Raw genomic sequence first — 26047 nt, forward strand, 5'->3', positions numbered from 1 at the left:
TAAAAATACCGCACTAAAATTCCTAACACTTTTGCATACAGAGAATAAACTGGTTTGATTTATAGCTAGCATGAACAAGCTTTCCCTTGCCCATCCATTTTGTTAGCATCTGATGGCTCTGTTGAATGCTAATTTTCTCTCAAAAAGAATTGATTCTAGAAACTGCTTAAGATGCCAAAACTTTACTACTATTACTAACCATGACTACATCAAAGCAGCACTCACAGCACTCTCTGAAAATGCTATCAATTACACAACGGGGTCTTGTCTTTACTTGGGACTGAAGTCTCCAAAATTTACCCTTCACAGCTACACAGTTTGTGCTTTTTTCTGATGAACTTCCACAGTGGGAAACATATACATCTGAAGTCAGGGGGGCCAGTATGTGTAGAGTACACTACATTAATTCTTCATATTTATGATACTCTTTTTCACAAATCACTACTCAAACTGATCACACTCTCATTACTGTATGCCTGCTATTTAATGGATAGTGAATAGTACCACTTGGCAGAGCACATTAGCTTATAAGGTCCAAACAGTAGCTCTGCTGTTAATTTTTTTATTATTAAACTTCAAAAAGGCCTTGCAAACAAGAAACCAAAACAAATGCAATACTGATGCTCTAAAAACCCTGCAGACCTCCATGTGAGCTGACGTTTCTGAGGGAGTGTTGGCTAAAGCAGATGAGTTGTCTCCCTGATGAAGAGTCCCTATTCATAAGTTAGCCACCATCCCCTGAATCAGCAACCCTCAAACAGAAGCTCACCATCTCAAAGTTCATTCCATCTTCCCATTCCTCCTATTCCCCCCTGCAGTTCAAGCAGCTCTTTGCAGGAGGCAATGGAGAATTGCAAGGGGATAAACTGACTTATGTTCCTCCTCCAGCTAATACATCTCTATCTAAATGTATGTAAAAAAACATTCATTGCTACTAAGAAATAAAATACAAAATAATAATAAAACCCCATACCCACATGAATTCCAGCTATCTCAGGTTTTTCTTTCTATAAATATCTTTTCAGTTACCCACCATCCAAACATCAGCAAGTCACTCATAACTCACAATTGCTCTGGGTTAAAAATAATCATTGTTTTCCTTGCTTAGCTTTTTTTTAACCTGGATCAGCTTCCTGATCAGGTTCACCACATGAACACTGCAATGCAAGTCAGGGGCTGGCACTGTTGACACTGACAGCACCACAAAGAGAAATGGTCTTTGAAACCAAGCCTACAAATACATCTTATGTATCTGTATCAACTCTGTATTAACGGTAGTTACTTATGGCATGCTCCAGTTAAGTAATCAGTCACATCTTACTGTCAATGAAAAGTCACAGAAAACCTGAAAGAAAGGACAGAATAAAGAAGAATTCAGATTTAGGCAGGTTCTTTTTAACAAAATAATTAAAAGAAAGTTATGGTTCTGACCAATCCACGGGACTTGGAGCTTAACTTTAAAGCAGTTACAACATGCAAAATGGATATCACTCCAATACAAAAATTTTCTAGAAGAGGCCAGGTAAGTTTAGTTACGTAGTTCAATCAGCCAATTTGCTGCCTCAGAGTATTAGAAGTCTACCCAAAAAGTACACAAAACCCAGTCATTCGCAGATGCTGAAAGTACAGTCCTTTGTGGGTAAAAACTCTACAGCCTCTAGCAAACCAGCACCACTTGCTTAAAAACATGAAATGTAATATGACTTGGCACAAATCCCATTTAAATAACAAGCCCATAAGGCTTGCTGGCACTTACTTGGAAAAGAGTGGAAAGAAAACAAAATCTATTCTGATTCGCTCAATTCTAAGAACTAGATTTGTATTTTAAATGTAATATTTATATATGACTCAACATCTTAAATGAGACTTCAAGAACAGAGGAATGCAAGTTAAAAATCAAATCCAACAGATAACTGACTTACTAAGCCCCTTCTAGATTTTCTCTTGAGGTGAAAATTCAAAGTACTGATTTCCCTTGCTATACTTCTCTACTCCAACTTATTAGCATTCCTGCAGCGAACTATATATTTTACCAGCTTTTTTCGAGATAAGGGAAATTGCTTCTTACCACTGTTAATATTCAAACTTCTGTACAGTAGTTACAGGATCTTCCCACTTCCTATAGCACATTTCAACTGCTCAGGGAAGTCCAAGGAATGATACACAAAAAGTCTAAACCAGCCAAACTGAACTACCACTGTCCACAGAGAAGACTGGCTTTAACTAGTTACCATAATGAAATATAGTAATTTAAAAATAATTTCTGCTGAACACCCTGTCACCTGAGACCCATGTTTTTTATTGTGTGAATAAATGCAGTTATTTTTGAGGAGCTCTCTTGTGTATAAGAGACATGGGATATTACCAGATTCCTGAGCTGTTTTATCTACATCAAGAAACAAGTTCTAGGATTAGAAGTTACAGTTAATAAATATTTACACACAGAAATTATTGGCTACATGGAAAAAAAAAAAAAAGGCTACACTTCAAGATGAGATAACTTGATAGAATGTTTGAAAATGAAAAAACCTTTTAAACCCATTAATTATAAAAACTACCAAATAATTAAACACAGAACAAATACCTGGTAATTAATGTCTGCAGTAAGATGACAAGAAAACTGATGGAGCTTTGATGTCTTGAAGAGCTCCAAGATCAAGGTTAAAAAACTTTCTGGAATACATAATTAGGTAGAAAGTTAACAGCTTGCAATAAATGGGTGAGATGTAGTGTCTTATCAGAACACAAAGGATTCAAGATAGGTTCACACATGCTATTCTTAAGCAACTTAAAATAAGGAATAAACACTGGCATTAAAAAATGCAACCAAACAAGAAAAAAATATTTTTCTGCATTATTTAGCAATTTTCAAAAGCACATTCAGAATAAAAACTACATTTGACCTTTGTGCTGAAATATATTCCTGGAAAGAACTAAATTCTAGCATAACACCATGTGACATACTAGACTGAGATAAATTACAGAAGTTACTGAGGATCTTAAAAAACAAAACCACGGAAATAAAACCAATAAACACCAATACTTTGAAAGTATGTGGATGTTTGGATAGAAAAATGGTAATGTTTGCTATGTAGCAAAGCTACAAAGTCTGAAGTGTAAACTTTAAGGTTTCATTAATATAACTGGTACTTTTGATCTTTTATAATTACTTTCTTTGGTATATTTTATAATGACTTTCACCTATTCACTAAAGGAGAAAATGTCACTGGACTCTGTAAGAGGAGATTTTCCAGCAGCAAACAGTTCAGGTAACAATTTTATATGGCAACTGATTCATAAAGCATGATCACTGAACATAGTGTTTGTTCCTTGTCTAACTCAGTCATTTTTTCCTGTCTTTTCTATAGCATTTCATCTCCACATATACCTCTTCTGGCAAACACCCTGAAAATAACAACTGACCCTTCTGTACCAGCTTAGGAGAGTTTAGTAAATCAGTAGGATGATCAGTAATAATCACCACACTGCCAGTTATTCTGTCCAGTGGAGACAGCAACAGGTGGAGCCAGGTGGCAGGACCAGAGGCAACGAAGGCCAGGACCCTTTGTTTCCAGGACACTGGAAAGAACCTCTGTCCAGCTCACTGATGGTCTTTCCTATGTTGTTGAGAGGTTTTCTTTCTGTTACAGTCCTCATCTCAATTCCTTGCACCCTCTCCTCTCACAATACCTCATCTCAGTTATCTGTCTCTTTCTCCATTTTCTTTGTTCAGCACATTCCTAGCTCACATCCAGAAATTTGCTGCCACCCTTGCTGTCAATCCACAATCACTTACATAATGTAGTTTTCTTGTTTTGCATGCCTATCTCACCCATTTAGACTACTTACAGTTGATAATACCTGCCCTAATATCTATATTGCAGCTATCACAGGAGATGTGATTGCAGCTGACCATTACACACAGTGTAACAGACACAAAAACTCTCATGTCCAGCCACAGTTCCTTGGCAGGAACACCTCTACCAGTCTAAACTGGCAACCCCATTTTATGGCACAGCTATCTTGCTGTGCTTGTCTGTTCTGGTGCAATGAAAATATTCTCCATCCAAGAACTGGCAATGAGCAGATTAATTTCAATTATGTTAAAACACTGTTATGCTTATAATACAATTTAGGTGCCTTGCAGCTCATCTTTAATTTGTGTACAAGTTATGAGGGGGTTTCATGTGCAATTCTACACTTACCGAGGTATTACCTGACATTGTACTGTTATAAACCTTCTAACCCTAAACTGTAAAGACACCAAACACATCGGTTTGATCGGTACTGGCTTTTAAAAGGGAAAGTGTACAGTTTGTCAGTAAACTTGGCTTAAACAAAGCTTCCTTAGAAACTACACCTTATTTACAGTCAGCACAGTACTGACAAATCCACTTTTTTATTTTTATGTTTAAAAATTTTCCCTGCAATAGTTCAAGAGAGAAGGGAAGAAAACATAACGGTGGAAGACCTTGAAATAAAGACTCTCAAGACATGCTGTGCCAATTAGTTTACTTTTCTTACAGAAACTGTGTTCTTAGAAATAATACAACTAGAAAGTCCAAAGGTCCATATTTAGGAGATTCAATCATGTCCTAAATATTACATATTTTAAATATTACATATTAATAAAGTATTTAAAATATTTTCTGTTCTTAGAGTTTTGCTCATACATACTAACATAAAAGAGGCACCCCGACACAAAGTCTCACCTTTCCCTTGCAATCTGAACGCTGTATAAAAGAAACTCTATGTGGCAAAGAGAAAAGGTGAATAAAGAGAACTTGTACCCATCAAACATTTCAAAAAACTTACTGCATGGCAAATGAAGCTGAGCACAGTGTGAGTTACACTGTAAATAACCAGTGAGAATGCTAATGAATATATAGTCTTTAGGATGACTTATTTCTACCAAATGCACAAAAATTATCTCATCAATCTGCCCAAGTGGTCCAACAAACTTTGGATATAGGCATGTTTTGGAAACACACTGGCAAGTATACTTCACTGGTTGAAAAAACTTTGGTCATTACTTGTATTGAAATACCCATTAACTACCTACTCCCAAAATATACAGAATTATTCCAGTTAACAGCCTCTAAGGCAAAAAGTTCAATCTTTACCCAAACTACACAATAAACTAGCAGAAGGATGTGATCATTTGTACTCATCAGCATGGTGATACAGATGCAGAGTCCCTGAGCACGTAGCTTCTCTTTTCCAAAGCTTTACTACACACCAGAACCTCCAGTTACTCACCGTCTGATTTTAAGCAAGGCAGATTTTACATGCGGTCTCACCCTATATAAATCCAGTATTTGCTCTCCTAACTCCAAAATAGCTTGTTGATCTTCACTTTGTAAAAAGGAATAGCCTCTTTGAGCTTTCTATAGACTTCAAGGCACCAACTACCTGCCTGTGCCTCCATCTCACAACTGCTATTGCTGCCTGTGCCAGCTAGATAAATCCATGTAAAAACTTTTGGATCCCCAAAAAGTTGTACCAGGTCTGTGAGAACTAAGATTATAATTTCACACTGACAGTCCCCTCAAACCACCACTTAAAAGCAGACAAATTAACAATAGTGCAGCTATGTATATCACACTCTGCATTTTCCCATAAAAATTTACATATATACACAATGTAAACCATTAAAGGATGCCATTAAAATGTAAAAGTATTTTCTAAGTCACCCCTTAAATTTATTCCTTAAAGTATTTTCCAAGTCATTCCTTAAAAGCCACATCTTCAATTACCAGAATCTGATGCTTCCAAATTCAAAATATTGAATTGGTCTTGCTTATTTAGTCTATCCAGAAAAAGACAGGAGTACTAACAGCAAAGCCAGATGTTGTTAATAACATCTAATTAACACCACAAGGTTTCTACTGATTCACTGCAACCCCAGAAACCTTGGGTTTCTGGTGTTTTCATGCAACCAGGATAGATAGGATTTTTCTGGGAAGAACAGAGAAAACAAGTGAACAGCTGTGTCTAATAACACCCCTCATAGCCAGTAAACCTACAAGTTAACATTAAAAATTGAAGTTTCTTGTAATCTTTGAATCATTCTGAATTTGAAAGTGAGGAGAAATCCCAAATAATTTTGCATTTTAATATATTCTGCACATCCAAGGTCAACACTAATCTAGACAGAATGTACCCAAAAGTTCAATTATCTTATAGGTAGCACAAATATTTAACCTGAAAAGGAAATACAAAGATTAAAAGAAAATGTGTGCCTTTTCTACTCTTATAAGCTCAAAGGACCATGTTTTATGTCAAAGATTTGAACATTACAGCCAGACAGCTTTCAAACAGTTGAAACTGTGAAAGTTCTTTTGACCTTATACTCACGATTAAAGCTAAACTTTTAAAAGTTTTGAGTTTCTTTTAAATATTCTCTTTCATAATAAAAAAAACCCAAACCTACCAAGAAAAAAAAAAACCTAAAAAACCAAACAAAACAAAACAAAACCCCACATTACATTAAATATGTCCCAGAAGCCATATTTAAGCACATGTGATGCAGGAATGAATGGGAGGTAGGAAGAAGGATGGTAAAAAAAAATCCATAAAGAGAAGAAATTCAGTTGCATTCTACTCAATATAATTTTCATTATTAGAAGTACTTTAACCGCAGTGTTTGATTTTAGTTACATAAAGTGAGTAACTTAACTGTACAACTTTAAAAAAAACCAAATTATAACAGTGAATATTCATAATCAAACAGTTGTGTAACACTCACTAAAGATTAAGTTGGGCTGCACCATAATTTTTACACTGCCAACCCCCACTTGCTTGCCTGAAAAAAAACCACCTAATTTCTTACCACTGTTGTGAAATCACAGGGAAGTCCAAATGAGTCAACACTAATATTTACATACCTATGTCCTACTCCACTTGTTCTTCTTTATATGTTGACACTAAAGGCACAAAATGCCAAAAATAATTATTTTTAAAATTTGTAATTTTCTCTACTGCAATTATGTCTACTAGAACTGACATAATAAGAAGTAAGAGGTAATAAAAAAAACCCCATCTCTTTCAAAACCAAGCCTGTTTCTGAGGTAATACAAAGTCAGTTTATAACAAGGGTACTCACATGTATAAAAATTAGCTCTACGTTTATCAAGTAGTGTGCAGCTTTCTTTTTGTAAATTTAAGAGTCATTGTGAGGTGAGATATTTTAAATTAACTGCTTTTCATTCTCAGAATGCTATTTTGTGTTCCCCTCAGCTGATCTAAAGGTGACAACAGCTGAAAGACATGGTCTTTCCTACTCTGGCCATACTCCAATTAGCCAAACTTCAATCCCAGCTACAGCACTGGTCTTGCAGATCAAATGACCACACTGTGACCAGCACCAACAAAAGGAAGGCTGGACCATGACGCCTAAGGAGAAATCAGACCCTTCTTTTTCCTCAGTAGGTCTCACTTCAACCATCTTAAAGTTGTCATGAAAATAAAGCTTCATTATACTCTAAGATGAATTTGCTAAAATAAATTAACCTGTGTATCACTTCTTCAGAACCCTAGAGAAAATCTAAGGGAAAAGAAACCAATCTGTAGGCTCTGAAATTGCTTTCTTTTAAAATACATTATGCAAAGCTAAGTTCATAGAAAGGCAAAGTTACGTGCAGAGTGCAAATCTGTTTAAAAGTTGGAAGTGATTTATACATACAAAGAACAGTATTTCAGTTGCAACATCAAAAATTGTATTGATAAGACTTATTATATCTCAACTTAAACACATAGCTTTAACATTTCTAACTTCCATTCACATTGCAGTGTCAAACACAGCTTCAAAAATTCCTAAATATTTCAGAACAGAATTAGTGACAATTTTTCCAGTACAGATTTTGTTTTCTTACATAAGTGCATTTAATTTTGCTCTCTTTTGTTTAAAATAAGAACAAAAAACCCCTCATTTAAGAGTACAAGTTAAGACTAAGCTCCTGACAGTTAAGCTGTTTCAGCTGACTGATGGAAGTCATTCCCATCATTTCTCAATAGGTCAACTACAGATACCAAGTTTTAAATTATACTTTACATAAACACTCTGAATGAAACTTTTGGAAGTTTGTCATTTGATAAACCTGATCACTAAAGTATTCAGCAAGCATAGGTACAATGAAAGATTTTTGTCCTCCCATCTGCAAAAGACAAATAGGAGAAAAAATAATTCAGAGTAATAACATAAACTTTAAGCCTTCACATTTCACATCTGATTTCTAATGACACTGGCAAGATAAATTATTTGCTTTCACCTTACAATTACTACTGTCCTAGTTTACTGAAAACCAGTTTAAAAACTTACTAAACTACTTAGCTTTTAACTTTCAGGTTAAAAGGATATCTTTGAAATGATAACTACATATTGTCTGAAAATATTTTGGCACTGGCACAGAATCTGCAAAGAATAGCCCAAGCTTTAATTTAATTATCCTTTTACAAGAACTGTGGTTTCAGAAAATACAACAACTTCGTAAACATAATAATCACTAAGAGTAACTGCCTTTGGCAGTAATGTCACAAAGCAAGTTTGGATACCCAAGATAAACCATGACTCCTATTATTTCTCTCTGTACTCTTCAGTTAATATAAAAACCCAAAAGCAAATGAAAATGGTGTGTCTAACACTACACAAGCAAACAAAACACAAGTTTCTGTCAGAGCAACATCTTATCATCAATAAATAATGAAATCAGTCAACAAGCATATGTTACAGAAACTGCAACCCAACAATAAAATCTGCAAAAGCTACATTATTTACTAGAACAGAAATAAAGGAACTGATGGAAGTCTAGAAGCAGTTACAGAAGCAGTGTGAAATAATCATTATGCTACTTACACTGTACTTTACTCCCAGATATACTATCCACTTACTGCAACCCCTTTGTATATACTAGAAGACATCCAAAAGCACAGAAGCCACTTATCCCTGCCTAAAAATAGTGCAGGTATTTTGAAATCAATTTAGAACTAAGAAACATGATAATCAGCTAATGTTAATACATTGAAACACTGTAATTCAAATTTTGTATGTAATAGGCAAGATTAAGACAAATTAAAGCAAGCACACCAAATTCCCAAAAATCAAGCTTCTTCCTAATTGATTGCAAGTCCCCTTTCTTTATCAGTTCCCACACAATTCCCTCTGCTGATTTACTGCCTTATATTGCCTGGCTCCTACGACTTCTGTTGTACCAACCTTTAGGCTGCTTACCTATGTGAAACTCTGCAAGTTTTCACAAGTCCAGTTCTACATCTGAATTGGATGTATTCTCTCTAATAGCTGATCATTAAAAGAAGCGAATTATTACTGTGTTTGTAAACATATGTGCTTTGATACTACTGTACAACTCCAAGTAAATTACTTGACTCTGAACATTTTCCATATTAGTACACTAACATCCCTACACTCCTGCATAAATTCAAAGCCATTTTATGTTGACTATCTGAATATGCAGCTCGATTTCTTCACACTACCCCCTAAACTACAGCAAGAGAAAACTGTTTGGTTTAGTTGGAAGTCACACTGTTTAACAAGGAGGACTTTTAATTTACATTATTTCAGTCATCCTAGATACACCTGTAACATCTCAAGTGAGAGGGAAGCCAAATGTAGTGCAGAAGGGAAAAGAAGCAGTTAGAAAACTTTTAAATAATACATGATAGAACTACAACAAGATTATATTCATACCTTGCTTCTGGAACTGTGCCAGCTCGTGAAAGCCTGTAGTATGATGCAAGGAGGGCTGCTGTCAAATTCTGAAACCTGCTTAGTGCTGCAGGCTGATATAAATTCTCTTACTGCAGCAGTGACTTTTGCAGGCAGCCCTATTACAGCTTCAAACAGGACCATGAGCATGTTAACTTTGCCCTTTCTAACAGCCCCGCACAGCAGCAGCATGAATCAATTAACCCCAGTGGTGTAATTTTTCTATTATTCAACATGAATTGCATTAATTCTTGACTGTTGAGGCAATACATTTTGTCTGTTATATTAACTGAATGATGATCAAACTGGATAGAACAAATTTGTATGGGTATGTTAATTTTAGCCATTTTTGTACCTTATTGTGTATTGAAGCAAGAGCTGAGTTCTTTAACCTGTAGCACATCTAGGCTTCCTTGATGGTCATCAGATAGCCTAGGGAACAAGAAGCAATCATAGGATTCTAAGAACTCAGTCTGCTACTTGTGTGGTACATGTACATGACTCATTTGAGAGTTTCCCTAGGGAATCTTCGAAAGTGGACACTTTTCAGAAGTCTCATTATATTTTTAAGTGTTTAAAATCTCTGCCAAGTCACTACTATAGACTTATGCCATCAATTGTGAAATATGATCTTAGTTGAAGCACATCTACTAACTTCGTTAGTTTAAAAAATACTAAAACAGATTTTATAAATAATTCTTAAAATCCATATAAAAAGCAATGCACCACAAAACCCACTAGTACAATTCATTACATTAGGCACACGTCTAATGTGCGCCTGTGAATGCACACACTTCACAGAGAAGCATTTACAGTTTTCTTGGAAATAAAATGAAGTTCTGGGAAGTAGCAACCACCATCACCAAGAAACTAGCTGAGAAATTCACTGTACTCACTAAGTGCCAGGCCCCACCAAAATCCCCACCTTATTCAGGAGACAAACACTGAGCCACTCACAAATCAGCTGCTGAATTGCCACAGTTTACACCATGGCATCTTAAAGCAAACAAACAAAAAAAAATACCATAAGGCCATACTGTAAACTCATTTACAAATAGTTTAATCATGCATGTGCAAGAGGATTGCAAAACAAACTACAGAAAAAAGTGCACTACCTGCCCCAAGATATGCCATCACCACTTCTGACTTAAAAAACTACTGATATCCAGTTTAACTGTTAACACTCCACCCAAGTGTACAGCTGCTAGGCAGAATTATGCTATTCAAACAAACTTTAAAAAATAAAAGTAGAGAAAGGGAGAATGATCTACTCACTGTGCATATGCACCAGCACAAAACTTTCAAGACTTGGAAATTGTTGCTATTAAAATATTTTTTTTAAAAAAAAAGCAAAAGTCCCTTCCTGGTCCCAAATTATACAACATTTAACAAGTAATAAAGGAAATCCAGCTTCTATATTTCTGAGATTTTTGCCGAATTTACATTTAACAATGGTTTTACTTTCACCACTAATATAAGAACAATATAATCACTAATACAGATTTGAAGTCCAAAAAAAGGTTAAATGAAGTCTCTTATTAGGATTAGCCTATTAGTAGCTGAGCAAATAGCTTCAAACATATGAAATTTAATATCAAACATTTTTGGATGCAATTTTTGGTAACAATTTTAGTTGCATTTTATTCATGACTCTAGAGTTGTATTTCAAAGTCAACACTCCCTTATTCTTTCTAGTTTTACATTCTTTTTACATGTAGCTATGTAGTTACAAAATTTCCGATAGCTGCCAGCTTCGAAACGGTTCATTCACACTAAAAGTTTAAAAGTTAGAAAAGATAAAAAGTTAAAAGTTTTTAGGTGATTACTAAAAGGTAAACAACAATGTGATTTCATTGAAATAGTCTGCTATTGGAATTAATTCATAGAAAGCCTTAGCAACTAATGTAAACCAAGATTTCTCACAAATCACTGTCAGATCACAATATTTACTGTTCAAAGCACTATGTAAAAAACCCACTTCTACTGTTCACCACTGCTAGACTTTATTATTCCATTACAAGAAGTATTCTTCTGTGAGACTTCCTTGTTTGAAGTCAAGATTACAAGAAAATAGATTTCCCTAGTACAGCACACCCAAGAATAAACCTAAAGTGTAACTACTTTAAAAAACTCACTGATACAGTATGATAGGACACTACTGCTAAGAACCCAGTGCACTCCTAAAGTGCACTGCTCATTACAGAAGTCAGCACCAATGAAATAGTACCACTGCATCCAGTCATCAATGCAAGAGCAGACTGATAGGTCACACATCAACTGATTCTAGCTCTACTTATCAGCATGAAGTATCTCCTGGTAGTCAACATTTAATCATTTATTTAGAGCTTTCCCCAGAGTACACCACTTATTACGTACTTTAGTCTGTCCTCAAGGCCTCAGCTGAACACATTCTCTCCAGACAACTGAACAACTACAACTACAAAAAAACCCCATCCTCCCTATGGAGAGCTTATAACCAGTAATACTAAAATGATATGGCACAATCAAACCTTCAGAGAAGTAGTTTTAATTTGATACTGCTGACAATGTTAAACTGCTTTTCAGTTTGATATGAAACTATTTTAAAACCGTACCATTGACTATTAGTACATTACATCCATTTAACAAATAGAATTCTATATTACAGCTGACATGAGAAACACAAACCCTTCAAGAGAAATAAATTTAAATTTAGCAGACATACATGAAGTTGTGCTCTATGAGACCAGTGAATAGTGACTTAACAGAACAACATACTCTAAAGCAGAAAGAAATATTTATTAAGTAAATGTAGTGACACTTAGGGACTAAAATCATAAAAGAAAACACATTTGTGAAAGTCAGATGATCAACGTAACACTGTAGGCAAAGAAAATCCAAGACAAACAACCTGAACTTTAGATTTTGAAGAGCACTTTGTTGCAATTTAGTAGTAGAAATATTTCAAGACCCTAAGTGGCCAAAAGTATCTTAAAATAAGAGTCATAATGTACACTTAAACCCAAAGAGTCCTACAGAAACTAGAAGCTTATCTAAGTTTCTGGTATATGTTGTACCTCTGAGACAAAACACACACTGCTCTAGAACTAAAGAGCCACAGGACAAGCTAGAAATGTTCTCCCAACCTCTGTTATCAGAAAAAGTTCTGGAACCTAGGGAGGGAGAGAATATAAGTACTGCACAAGAAAGGGTCACCTCTCTACAAAAAAAAAAAAAAAAAAAAAAAAAGGTAAGAAAATATAAAAAAATAAAATAGTTTGCCTGAGATCTATGAAGCACCTTCCCTTTTTCATTTCCTCTATACATTCTTTTCCTGTCCAGCAATTTTTAGGAATGGAGTAGCAGGACTGACCAATTGGCACATATTACTCAGAATTTCTCTAACTATAGGGACAACAATATTGTTAATATAATACTAAATAAATACCACAGAGTTCATGCTTAGAGAACAACTTATTGGACTGGATCTAATATTAGCTTCTTCATTACTTTTTAAGATCTAAAAAGTCTTAACTAAATGCCTTTTAACTATGAAGATTAACATAATGGCATCCTTCCTAGCAAAATTGCAAGCGCAGAGGAAACTCTTTCAGGAACTGAATACCATCACCTAAAACTTGTGCAGCAAATGGAGAAAGAGATAGCTATCAAGAGAGATAAGAAGGCAATAATTCACATTCATACTGAGATCCGATATTTGCCAATTAAATGCTTTTTGTAGCCCTGAAGTAGTGAGCTATTATTTAATAATTTAAGATTAAGTCCAGTCTAGCTGCACAAATACTGTATAGTCTGACAGGAAACATCCAGCTTATGTTAGTATTAACATTGGTACACCTGAGAGAATTAACACTCAATCACTGCCCTAGTCCTTTTACATTTATGGCATTACAAATTGGTAACACATACACTGCGTTCTCAATTTCAAGCTATGAAAGTCTACTTAGCAGATTTTAAGAGAAGAAAACATAATGCAGCTGCCATGACACAAAAGAGATTCACACTGATTTAACTTTACTATCCTAAAACATTTCTAAGACACATACAGCAAGCTATACATTAAAATTTATTATTTTATCTATTATGACTAGTTTACTTTTTCATTATATTACCAGCCCAAAAAACTCACAGTACAAGTAGCCACAGCAGTTACCTTTCTCCAAAATAAACCCCCCCAAAAAATCACAAACAAAATGAAAAACATAAGCCACTGAAACTTGGGACCAAAGCTTCATGAAACATGAAAAAAATATTTAAGAGTGACTTGGCTTTCCTTAAGAATAAAAAAAAGTATTACCTCTGTTAATGTTAGCATTAGTTCTGCAATGAGTCAAGTATATCACATAGCACTTAATACTAATTTGATTGCCAGTTTAATTCAATTCTTATATTATTTCAATAAAAGTTGCAGATTACATCTGTCTCACCAAAGAAACCTTGAAAGTGCAGAAAACAATATTTACTAACTGAAATCATAAATGATACTAAACATCCACAAAATATGACACTGTATTCACACAACACATTTTAAAGCATGCCACCGGTGCACTTTACTCCAAAGTAAAATCACTGGACGAATAAATCAGATTTAAAATATATTCAACAATATACGTTTCCCAAGCACCTATAAGAAAAGATCCAAAGGTAACATGTATCCCTGCCCACTTACATAGTTTAAAATATTATTTATCTATTAAATATTACTTATCTGTTAAAATATTGTTTATCTGTATAAGCAAAGAGACAACAACATACTCCAATACCCAAGAAGAAAGGTCAGAGGAGCAGTCATTTTCTCTTGTAATGGTATTAACATATAGAACATCCCAGAGATTTTGTAAATCAAAGTATATGACATGAAACATAAGTAAAGACATGGTAGGAGAAGAAAAAAAAGGCAGGAGGAAAAAGACTACCATGCAGAAATAGGAGACGCTGGTCTTTGAATTCAAAGACAATAAGCGAGATTCAGCTTGATGAGGAAAGTAGCAGTCAGACTACTAAAAAATCGTAGCAGCTGTATTTTGAACAGATTGCAGAGATAGGAATATCAGCAGAGGGAGAAGGTACTTGAAGTACTCCAGATGGCAGATACAGAAACTTCATTTGCACAGACAGAAAAAGAAAATGTGGTCTTGAAAATGTTATTTGGACAAGGAAGGAGTACATGAATAAAACATGACTTTCTCAAGGAGAAGAAAAAGGGTTATTCCCAAACAAGTGCCCTCCCTGGGTGAGGGAGGATTATTACACTGTCAGCAGCATTGCAAATGGCAGGCAAATGAGTAAAGTTTGAGCGAAAAGATAAAGCGCTCTGAAACATTCAAAATGTTTATGATGATAAAAAACACCTAAAGGAAATACAGGACACACAAAGAATAAAAACACACAAAGAGCCATGAATCTCTACAAAGTTTACAGCAACCTAAATATAGGAGGTGCAGAGATTTCTATGAACGTTGCATACTTTGGGTACAGAAGTGGGAAGATGCTTGCAGCAAGCAGCACTGCAAAGGCAGAAGAGAGTCAAGGCTGTGACAGCCAGGCAGGTTTCCCTACATCATAAGTCCTCTCATTCCCACAGACCTAAAGCAGCTTAGTTACACATTTTATAAAAATCCCAACTACACTTCGAAAATGTAAATATTTTTTTAATTGTATTATAGCACCTGACAGATGCACAACAGCAACTATTTTCAATTATAATTTTTGTGGTGATTTAAAAGCAAGACCATGTTTTATTTGAACTAAAATTTATGTTCTAACTACATGTTTCAATCAGTGTGGAGTTACTGAAAAATACAGACAGCTAGAAAAAAAGTACTCTAATACCCTCTACTTGCAATGGTTGCCTGAAAAGGCTAAACATGTTGAGTGACATCAAGGGGAAAAAAGTCCCCTTGTGTTTCAGTAAGATTTTCTTAAAAGAAAATAACAACTGTGCTTTAAAGGAGTAATTCAAAGAGATTTGGAAAAAAAAAAAAAAAAAGCCCTACAACAAATGCTAAGATGTCAGAAGAATCTTAACATACTTCCCTGAAGAAGTAGCCCCCCCTGTGTTTGCTTGGTATCTTAATTTGCCTTTGGTTTCAAAACCCTAGGCTTGCCAAGAGCTATTCCTTTCAAAACCTCAGGAATTCCATTACTAGTTTTAAGCTAAATTAAAGGAAAATAGAAGCATTCAATGCATGGCAAAAGTACGCACAAAGTGTTTGTTGATATTCATAAATAGACTGAAAAATTTACCCATGTCTGAAGGGTAACTGCTGCAGAGTCAACTCAGTTTTGCTCTGCCATGCTGCTAAGCAAAAAGCTACTGCTGTCAGTTCAGACAAACTCAGCATAAGATTGATACATTGCTACCAAGATCGAACACAACACTAGATTGTTCATCTCTCAATTCAAGTTTAAATATAAACTACAGTTTGCATTTCTGCCAGAGAAAAAAAGGAAATAGTGAGAGTTCCCTCTTTAAAGCAACTGTTTCAGCATCTCCATTAGGGAAAAATGTCTCCCTCTCTTAAAGCATGGCAAAAACAGCCAACTCTCCACTGTCAAACATCTTGAAAGTAATGAAATAAAGACATTTACTCTCAGAAATTCATCTAGTATTGTGCTGATGAATATCTTTCCAATGTCCACACAATTGGGTCTCTTCCAAGTCATGGTATTTTATGATTCTCAGCAAGCAGTATTACTACAATCACATTTGCCCAATAAAAAATGGTAAGAATGAAATGTCCCCACCTGCATATTGTGCCAGGTGTCATACTATCACACAAGAAGGTAACATCCCTGTGTAAAGCATTTAAGAAAATCTTCTTGAAAGACAAATGCTTCATCTGTGTCAAGGTGTGCAATCCCAATAGACAAGAACTACTATGCAGTTTAACTTCTTTGGCAGCAGTGACAGGAGAACAGTGAAAATATCAACACACTATTTTAAACTGCACCTCTCATGAGAGATCAAAGATCTGTATCTTGCAAGAGTCTGGGTATATGGGATGGAGAGTTTATTTTACCCTTGGAAAGGCAGGAAATTAAATAGTACAGTATTTTACATTTGCTACGAGCACAGACGATTAATACGCTATTTGTGAATTAGATTTTTCTCAATAGAAAAGTAACAAACACACATACAAGTAAAATCTGAATAGCAAGATATACTTGAGCATCTTTTCCATAAGATACACATTTATCATAAATTAAGGAAAGAAAAAGGATAAGCTCAAAACATACATTTGGGGTATTTTTTAAAATCCTGGTCCAAAAAGGTGTTAGATAGAAAGAGGTGTTTCTATCTACAGCCAAAACAGAACCTAAACATTTATTAAAAAGAAAAAACAAAACCAAAAACAAACAACAAAATAAAAACTAAACAAACAAAACCAAACCAGTTCTGTGAGAAGGAACAGCAGGTCTAGTAACTGGCTGATTCTAGAAGCTGAAGTATAAATAAAGGCCACCCAGCATGGTCAGGGGTATGATTGCAATGACATGCAACACAATGATTTTACCCCTGCAGCATCTGAGAGGAACACAGATACAAGTGTTACTAGTAACTAGTGTTACTGTCTAACACTGATACTAGTATTACTTTGTAGATTAAGATTCAAGAAAAAAAATCAGGGATTACCCTGGACCACCTGAGAATTCAGTGAGAGATTACATATCACTCCTGTGACAAAGAGTTTCTCATTTCACTACCCCACACATGGATGTAAAAGCATTTTAGAAAAGCAACAAAATAAAACATGAAATTAAAGTACTCTAAGACATGAGAAGGAAACAGTCAGTAATCACAATGCCATTTCCACTAATTAGAAAAGAATGCATATAGTCAATCCCAAGCATGCAATAATCATGAATTTTTATTGTATAAACATCAGAAATAAGTTATTAGTTCTTTTTATTTAAGCCAAGAGGTAATTATTTCTGTTGTCATTTAAAGCTTGAGGGGAAAACTGAAATTGTGGAGAATCCCATGGTTGTAGGAAGAGGAAACTCAATAAAGAGTGAACTAAATTCTCCATCATGATTGTTGCCACCCTGCCAGATGCAGTGAAGATGAAGCTTTGAAAAATACACTATAGTTGGAGAATACATGACATACGTACTCAGACATTTGCATGCACACATACTTCCATGAGAAAGCACCACATACCTGTTTATCACCAGTTCAAATTTAAAAAGAATTGTCACATCTAGCACTGATTACGCAGAAGGGCCAACACCAAAAGATGATGCTCAAGAGCAGAAAACTGAACGTCTATTACAACTGCTGTTCTACAACTCATACACCACCAAAATACCACCTGCATGCCCTACGCGATATTAAACATCTCTGGACAGCAGTTTTCAGCAAAAAGTTCCTCAAATCATTTTGACAAAAAAACCAGTAGCAGACAAAAATAAAACCCATTATGTTTTTACAGAAAACGTTACCTAAGAGCTTCCAGCAGTAGCTACTGCCCAGTTACTCATCACCACTGAGCAAAGAGAGACTACCACCCATAAAGACTTGCAACAGTGAATCATGTAAGAGCACACTAATCCACTTTGGGAAAAATTAATCAAGGTAACTGACCAGTGAAGGTAGGCTGAGCTAATACTGTCCATTTAATGGCTGATTATGTAACACTGCATACGGCTTCTCTGGTGGAAAGGATTATTATGCATGGTAATCTATGGCAGAGAAGGAGAGACAAATGGATGGAGGACACTGTATCTACAATTTTCACAGATATTAGGGGATAAAAAAATAAGACAAAAATCAATGCCTATCCATATCCTGAAACACTAACTACAACACCTATGACAGGCTGAATAAGATAGATTTTGAAAACCACTAACCATTATAGTTACTTAGGAAGAGAAGTCACAGACTGCCTCCCCAGAAACCATGTGAAGTTAGAATGTGTATCTTACCTCAGACAGATTATCTAGCCACATAATTTTCATAGATTTGTTATGTCTCTTTATCTACTTGTTACTGCAAAATACGCTGCCATTTTCTTAGTGGACACCGATCACTAACTTTCCTTATTTATGTCTTTTATATTTAAAAGCTCAATATAAATGCCAAATAAATTCATTTGTGGAGTAATTTGATGAATACCAGTTGTATGAAACAATAGGTATCAAATCTTTTTTTTTAAATTAGATACTATATAAAAGTCCAGATTCTTCCCCCAGAAATCCCTTCAAAGCACAGAATGAAATCGTACACACACCACCCTGGTTTAAGGGGTCTCAGATGTAAATACTCCCATGAGCCATATCCAAATGATGTCTTCAAACCCTTAATGCTGTACCATCTTAACTTCACAGAATTAAGGCCAGTATCAAATATCCTTTAAACTGGCATAATGTGTCACTGTCACCAAAAGAAACAGACACACCCTGCTCCCCTTACTGCTTGCTTCCACCCCCATCTCTGCGCCAGCACAAATGTTTGTGCAGCAAACTGATCCAGCTCAATGCGAACCCTTCCCTGCCTGCCCCTCCCCCGGGTTAGCTCAATCCTCAGCCCAGCTCACCAAATAACCATACAAGTATTTGCCTGCACAAAGGAGGAAGCAGCAGAGCAGGGTGGAAGCAAACAGGACCATGTTTTTCCATGGTGGAGCTGGTCTGTGCCAGCTGTAGGCCAAGGAAGGAGTAGTAGGTCGAGTCCTGCAACACCAAGCTCACAGATCCAGGCCTACGGTGTGCTGCTCTTGCCCCTCCTCTCTGGGATCCCAGCCCTCCACTCACACAGCCACTGACAGCTATGCCACTGCCGGGTCAGTCGGTTCAGGGTGCCGAGTCAACTGAAAACTAATTCTATCAAGGGAAAAAAACCACAAAGTTGCTAATTTTCAGGCTCCAGAACCACTTCCCAGTGCAATCCTTACCAGCACACGGAAGGAACAGAAGGAAGGATGCTGGAAAGGTCAGAGGTCCAATTTTTATCAGCTTGGGATGCTGTGGAAACACTCAGACACCAACACATTTTAAATTTCAATTTGCCTGCAGAGCTGAATGTGACTATTTTAATCATTTTTTTTCCTAAGATTAAACCTTATTCCAATCTTTGCAGGAAGATTCAGGACTATGGCTAAGCAGCCATAGTTTATTTAGGCACAAGAAGCAAGAAGTGAGGCCAGTTCACTACATTTGCCACTTTCACCCTTCATAGTCAATAAAACAAAGAGAGAGCATTAGTTTCTCTAACTTAATGATAGATTTACCAGATAATTGTTTTAAACATCACTGATTAAATGAACTCAGATATTTGCATAAGAAGAACATACATGGAATAAAATTATTACAGCCATGTTAAGTATTATCTTAACCATAATTAGTAGTCAAAAGAAATTTAAATGATTCTGGTGATTAAAGCTGCCTAACAAACCTCAGGAGTGAATTTCATCCATTATTAAAAAGGTTGTTTTGCTTAAACTACAAGTCCCAGTGATCACAGAAATGAACAAAATTCATTTCCATGAGGTCATAATCAAGACACCTAATAAACATGGATGCAGCTACTTTCAAGCTAACTTTTAAACAGCAAAGTATCATAAATAGAAGGATAGTCTGTTAGCAACAATCTTTTTAACTCGACCACCAACACTTGACACAAAACACTGACCTGGAAAGTGAGCAAAACCCTGAAAAGCTATTTAACCATATATTCCTCCAACTGCTGGCACACTATTTCAACAAGCATTTTCAAAGCATCCTATACATGGAAGTAAATAAACTCAGGGACTCTCAGTCAAGTAACAAGGTTCTTAATTTCTTTCCCTTTAGCATGGAGTTAACAGTACTTGGACGTGAACTGGTGATTTATACTGATACAGGTTTCCTTTCAAGCAGGCACAGACAGGTGTGCTGTTTAAATGCACTTGCTAACCAAGGAAAACAGACAATGAATCTCCCTGGCAGTTCTGCTGATTTCAACAACAACAAAAAAATATTATTGGATCTGAACCCATGTATCAGAATACCGAGCCACTTTTAACACGGCTTTAAAAATTCCTTTAAACAAATCTTTAAAAATTCGTTTGTCGTTTCACTAAATACAAATATACTGTAGAATTAGGAGAACAGATTAAATGTCAAGTTCATGATATGGAATTACTGTTAATGTTAACACCAGTAAAGATTTATTCAGAGAACTCTTTTTGCTCATTACACTAAACATCACTTTGTCACTAGGCCTTAAAGATTAAAAAAAAATTAAATATTCCTGTATCTTTATATATATATATAGTCACAAATAAAATGCTTGTTAAAAATATTAATATCAAACAACAGCTAGTAACTTTCTCAACACTTACTAAAATTTCTTGATTTCTACACTATTTCTTCATTATAATAATATAGTATGCAATGTTAGCATTATATGCAATAAAAGCATTACTTTCAACTCACAGTCCAACAACATTCCTAGTGATTTTTAGTCATGATTATCACAACTTATGCAATGACTTTGAACAAGATGCAGTGACCATGAAGATGCAAAAACATGCATTCTTCTTCAAATATTTCAAGTTTAGATGATCACTCAAGCCAAATCAGCACTGAGACACCTTTTGACGTCGGTGTGTCTTCAGATCCGTCCTTGCTACATTTACTTGTATTGATAAGTCACAAGGATGGGCGGTTTAAAATGACGAGGAAGTGAGCTCGGTATCGCTTTCATTCATACACACGGCACCCCTTCCAAGAGCCTGGAGGAGCCCGTTCCCCTTGCAGGCTCTGTCTGCGGGTCCCAACCCACTCACCCCACACAGCTCTCCATTAGTCTCGCACCTCGAAAGCCCCCCGGGTTTGCTCAGCGACGTGGAATAGCAAACGCACTTGTCTTGGCAGGCATGTGACGGACGCAGCCGAGCCAGAGGAAGGTGCGAGGGCTTGACAGGTGACACGAGATGAGACACGACCATGGGACACGCCGCGCAACGAGAGGGCGGTCAGGCAGCCGGGACCGCTCCCCGCGCCAGACCTGCCTCCAACACAGCCACAGCAGGGACAAATTTATCGCCTCGTCTTTTGTTTCTAAACTCGCACTCCGCTCGTCCACCGCCGCTCCCGCCCCAGCCCCAGAGTAAGGCAGCGATCCCCCTCCGTGCCCGGCCTTCCCCGCCCAGAAACAGCCCCGGGCCGGAGCCCCCCGCGCCTGTGGGGGCCCGGCCGCCACCGAGCTCCCACGCCCGGACCCACGGGGAAGGAGCAGCAGGTCCTACCGCGGGGCACGTCCCAGCCCGGCTCCCGCGGGAGGAGGCCTGCCAAGGGGCTGCTCCGGGGCCCGGGGCTTCCACTGGGAGGGGGCGGCAGCGGAGCCGGCCGGGCACCCCGCAGGAAAGAGCCCGGGGAGGGGGCGAGGACAAGCACCCACCTGGGCCATGAGCCCCGCGCTGGCCGCCGGGCCGGGCCGCCTGTGACGGGCGAGACGGCGGCCCCGCGTCGGGCCGGGGCACGGCTGCGCCTCCGACCGCGGCAGCGACAGGGCCGCGCTCTGGGCCGGACCCTGCCCGGCTCCGCTTCCGGAGCGCGGCGCGATCGCCTTCCGGGGCAGCGCCCGCGGGGCCGCGGGGCGGCGCCTCACGGCACCGGCACCGGCAGCGCCCGGGCGGAGCGGCGGCCGCGGGGCTGAGACGGGGGCCGGAGGGGAGGGAGGCGGCCGGGAAGCGGGTCCTGCTGACTCCTCAGGTTTGGGGCGGGGGGGCCGAGAGGAAAAATCAATCTGTAATTGCGCGCACGGCTGGGAAGGACTGGCTCTGTTTGCTGTGACTTTTGTAGCGCTCGGTGTCGCGGTGGTACTCGAGGCGCTGCCGCGGTGGCTCCTCGCCTGCGGCCGTCGGAGTTGGGCTGTGTTAGTAAGGTTGCACTACATGCCACTGAAGGCAAAGGTAGGCGCTGTGCGCATTGAAAACAAAGATACAGCACAATTGATGTGGGAAACAAGAACCAGAGGAGGTGCCACACCTGCGCAGGTTTATGGAAACGCTTAACATTCCTGTTAGCCAGTGCAAAAAACCCCACAGGTTTGTTCTTGCTCTCGCTACCTCTGTGTCACCGTGTCTGTTCCCTCTTTACAGAGCAATACGTGTGACAGGTCTTGGACCAGAAGACACTGTGATCTACAATTACACTCGAACGTGTAGGTTTTGTCCCATCGTACACAGAAACACACTGATCACAGAGCAGCCAACAGCCTGCATCAAATTCAGCTTTGTCTCTTCTTGTTATCCACCTGCTTTGGCCATAATCTAACTTCTGAACTCCTCACCAAACAATGCCTTGCACCAAGTTGCTTCATAGTACAGGTCTGTCCATGTCTCTGACTTTCTCAGGGTTTGTGCAACTCCTCTTTTGACTCTGTTTCAGTTACCTCATGATAAGGAGAATAGAAAATCTTGCTCTCACAATTGCTCACTTTCTTCCCTTCCCTGGACAGTTACTGCTTTGTAGCAGAAATGTTGAAAATAAATGAATCCATAAATGAATTGTAGTACTCCACAATCCTTTAATCTGTAATAATTTAATCTGTAGGTTGTGTGAGAGTTGAAAAAGCTGAAGTCTATGCAGCAGTTTTCTTCAGATGGACATGCTAGAAAGGTGATAATACCTAGAAGGAAAAGAGTGGAGAGAGCACTGCTGTGGTTTAACATTTGTACCTCCACAGCTGTTGGCTCCTGTGCATGTGAGTCAGGACCCAGAGGATGAGATGGACTGAGCAGAGTAAATGGGATTTTCCTATATCTGAGTCATGTAATAGGTGAAGTCATGTAGCAAACACTGTCTTCTGACATACAGTATGTGCTCGTATGCCATAATCATAATATACCAATGGGCTTCAAAGCAATAGGCTATTCTTAAACATCTGCAGGATTCCTTGTGGCCTTCAGGTCACAGGACTGGCCTTAAAGTCTGTTCAGGTGTAGTTGTCGATCTTGATCTGTGAGTAACTAAGTATTGTGCCTTGAAATTTTTCCCTAGTGTTTTCAGCAGTGTCTGGATGAGCAAGAAACAAAGTTTCAGCGTGTCTCTCCTGGGTCATTTATTTATTTTGTCCTCCCTCTAGCGCTCACCACACCTTTACCAGTTCATTTGAACGGGTGCACTTAAATTATGGCAAGATTTGTATTAAATTAGTATATCACAATGCCTCTTTGACAGTCAAGTTGAACGTCTTCATCAAAGGTGAAGTGGTGTATTTGTTCATGTGTGAAATTGGTCATCCTTACTGTTTACCTGAGTGTTACCTTACCCAACTCACCCAAATTTACTGACAGACCAATTCAGTATTTAGATACTGGAGCTGCACTTTGTGGCTTCTATAGATTTTTCTCAGAGGGATTTTCTTGCTTCTTGAGACCTTGCTGTGCTGCATTCCTGGTGGGAATTTCTGTTCTGTTGTTGTTCCTTCATGTTCTCACAACATAGATGTTTTGGATCCATGACATATTTGTTGCTTCTCATCTCTGCAATCATTTCTGTCATCCCAAACTGAAGTTATTGCAGCTCTGTCCAGATGCTGCATCAATTATAAGTCTTTCAAAGATTACATAGCTGCTTACAGACTTCTGTAAATAATTAACTTTTATTGCTTTAAGTCCTTTGATGGCATCTTCATTTCTGTTAGAGCTCACTAAACTTTCTTTATGTCAACTTTGAAGTCCAAAGCCTTCTGTGTTGTTTCATTATAACTCACATTCTCTCTTTTAAAAAATTAGATGCTGCTACTTTCTTTAAATCTTTTCCATTTTAGTGCCTAAACTTTCCAAATTGTTTGCTTCAGTATTTTTTATATGGTATTATACAACCACTACAGGGTGTGCTAAATGCATGTCTTTCTGAGGCAACAGAATTTAAAAATTAGGTCATATAAGTATTTTGGAAAGTTTCTTAGTATTTTAAGAGGAAATAAATTTGAACTGCTTCAGATATACAGTAGATCGTATTTCCAGAAGTTCTTATTGCACTGTCCTAATGTATTTCAGCGCTGATTCACAGACCACTCTTGTTCCAGTCCCTGAAGTCTTACAAGATGATACCAACGTCTTTTGGTGTCTTTAATAACAAAATTTGGACTCTGCAAGTCAAGTGCTTTTGCCCTTGGCCTATGTTGATTTAGGCATTATTCAGTTCTGTAAGCAGGAGCGCAGCCCTGTCACATACATTTTAACAGCAGATTTTTTCCCCTGTATTGAGCACTGGTGAGGCCTGTGCCAGTTCTGGGCCCCTCACTGCAAGAAAGGCATTGAGGTGCTGGAGTGTGTCCAGAGGAGGGCAACAGAGCTGGGGAATGGTCTAGAGGGTGAGTCATGTGAGGGGCAGCTGAGGGAGCTGTTTAGCCTGGAAAAAGGAGGCTCAGGGGAGACCTTATTGTTCTCTGCGACCACCTGAAAAGAGGCTGTAGTAAGGTGGGGGTCATCCTCTTTTCCCATGCAACTGCAACAGGAGAAGAGGAAACGGCCTCAAGTTCCACCAGGGGAGGTTCAGGTTGGACATCAGGAAGAATGTCTTCATGGAAAGGGTAGCTAACCATTGGAATGAGCTGGCCAGGGTGGAGTCACCATTGCTAAAGGTGTTTAAAAAGCAACTGCACTTTCTGCTATGGTCTAGTTGACAAGGTGGTGATTGGTTACCGTGATCTTAGAGGTTATTTCCAACCTAATTGAGTCTATGATTTATCTGATTAAAACAGTGGGTTTTTATTTATATTGTATTCTTTCTTAATATCTGGACCTGTCAAAGAGAGTACTCTTGGGGAATAGAACGCCAAATTCTCCATTGTTTCTGCTGCTTCCTTTCATATGCTGGTCAGAGATGCATGGCAATAAACTTCTCAAGGCCATGAAGTGGAGACTTATATCTCTATTTTTCAAGAACTTTGGAACCTTTCGCATTTCATGTGAAGTTTGTCTTCTCATGAGGGAAGCCTTTTCTGATGAAACATGAGATGAGATATGTCTACACCCGCACAAAGCCTGGATGTGTTTTTGGAGATGAATATGGACTCAGATCCTTGATGTTTCAACTATAACTTCTACTCTTGCAGTAAACGTAGGAGAGTATACAGTTTCTCCTAAAATCATAGCAACAACCTCATGGCAAATCACAGAACTTTGCAGTCACTTTGTTTTGTAATATAGAAGGCCTTTGATATTCCTGTAGGCACCACCTAACGCAGCTATAGGTGAGGGCTGTACTATAAACACTCTTTCCTGGTTTATGACTGCAGTGAAAGCATTTTTCTGGTTGAAATGCAGTGCAGAAGCTTGTGTGCTTTCTCTGCTATAGGAGGCTACCTACAGTAATTGTATTCTG

General features: G+C 37.9%; 1 protein-coding gene and 1 long non-coding RNA gene across 7 annotated transcripts in view; one reads left to right on the forward strand and one right to left on the reverse strand.

Annotated features, from left to right (window-relative positions):
- FRS2 (fibroblast growth factor receptor substrate 2) overlaps positions 1-22282 on the reverse strand; it is a 50377-nt gene extending 28095 nt beyond the window's left edge. Inside the window, exons 1-4 of one of the 6 annotated variants that reach the window (XM_086884437.1) lie at positions 22110-22259; positions 10080-10156; positions 2585-2673; positions 1283-1345 (exon numbers count right to left, since the gene is read on the reverse strand). The gene's annotated coding sequence lies outside the window, so the exon portion shown is untranslated. Of the gene's footprint in view, positions 1-1282; positions 1346-2584; positions 2674-10079; positions 10157-22109 lie in introns of all 6 variants that reach the window. The other 5 variants (XM_086884439.1, XM_086884438.1, XM_086884435.1 and 2 more) reach the window with 5 other exon arrangements.
- An 83-nt stretch (positions 22283-22365) lies between these two features.
- Positions 22366-24670, forward strand: LOC147653619 (uncharacterized). Its single transcript, XR_015285532.1, has 2 exons — positions 22366-22707; positions 22813-24670. It is a non-coding gene; the product is annotated as an uncharacterized LOC147653619 (long non-coding RNA).
- Positions 24671-26047: the final 1377 nt, after the last annotated feature.

This window comes from Cyanistes caeruleus, chromosome 4 (assembly GCF_971803275.1).
Source record: "Cyanistes caeruleus chromosome 4, bCyaCae1.hap1.1, whole genome shotgun sequence".
NCBI lineage: Eukaryota > Metazoa > Chordata > Aves > Passeriformes > Paridae > Cyanistes > Cyanistes caeruleus.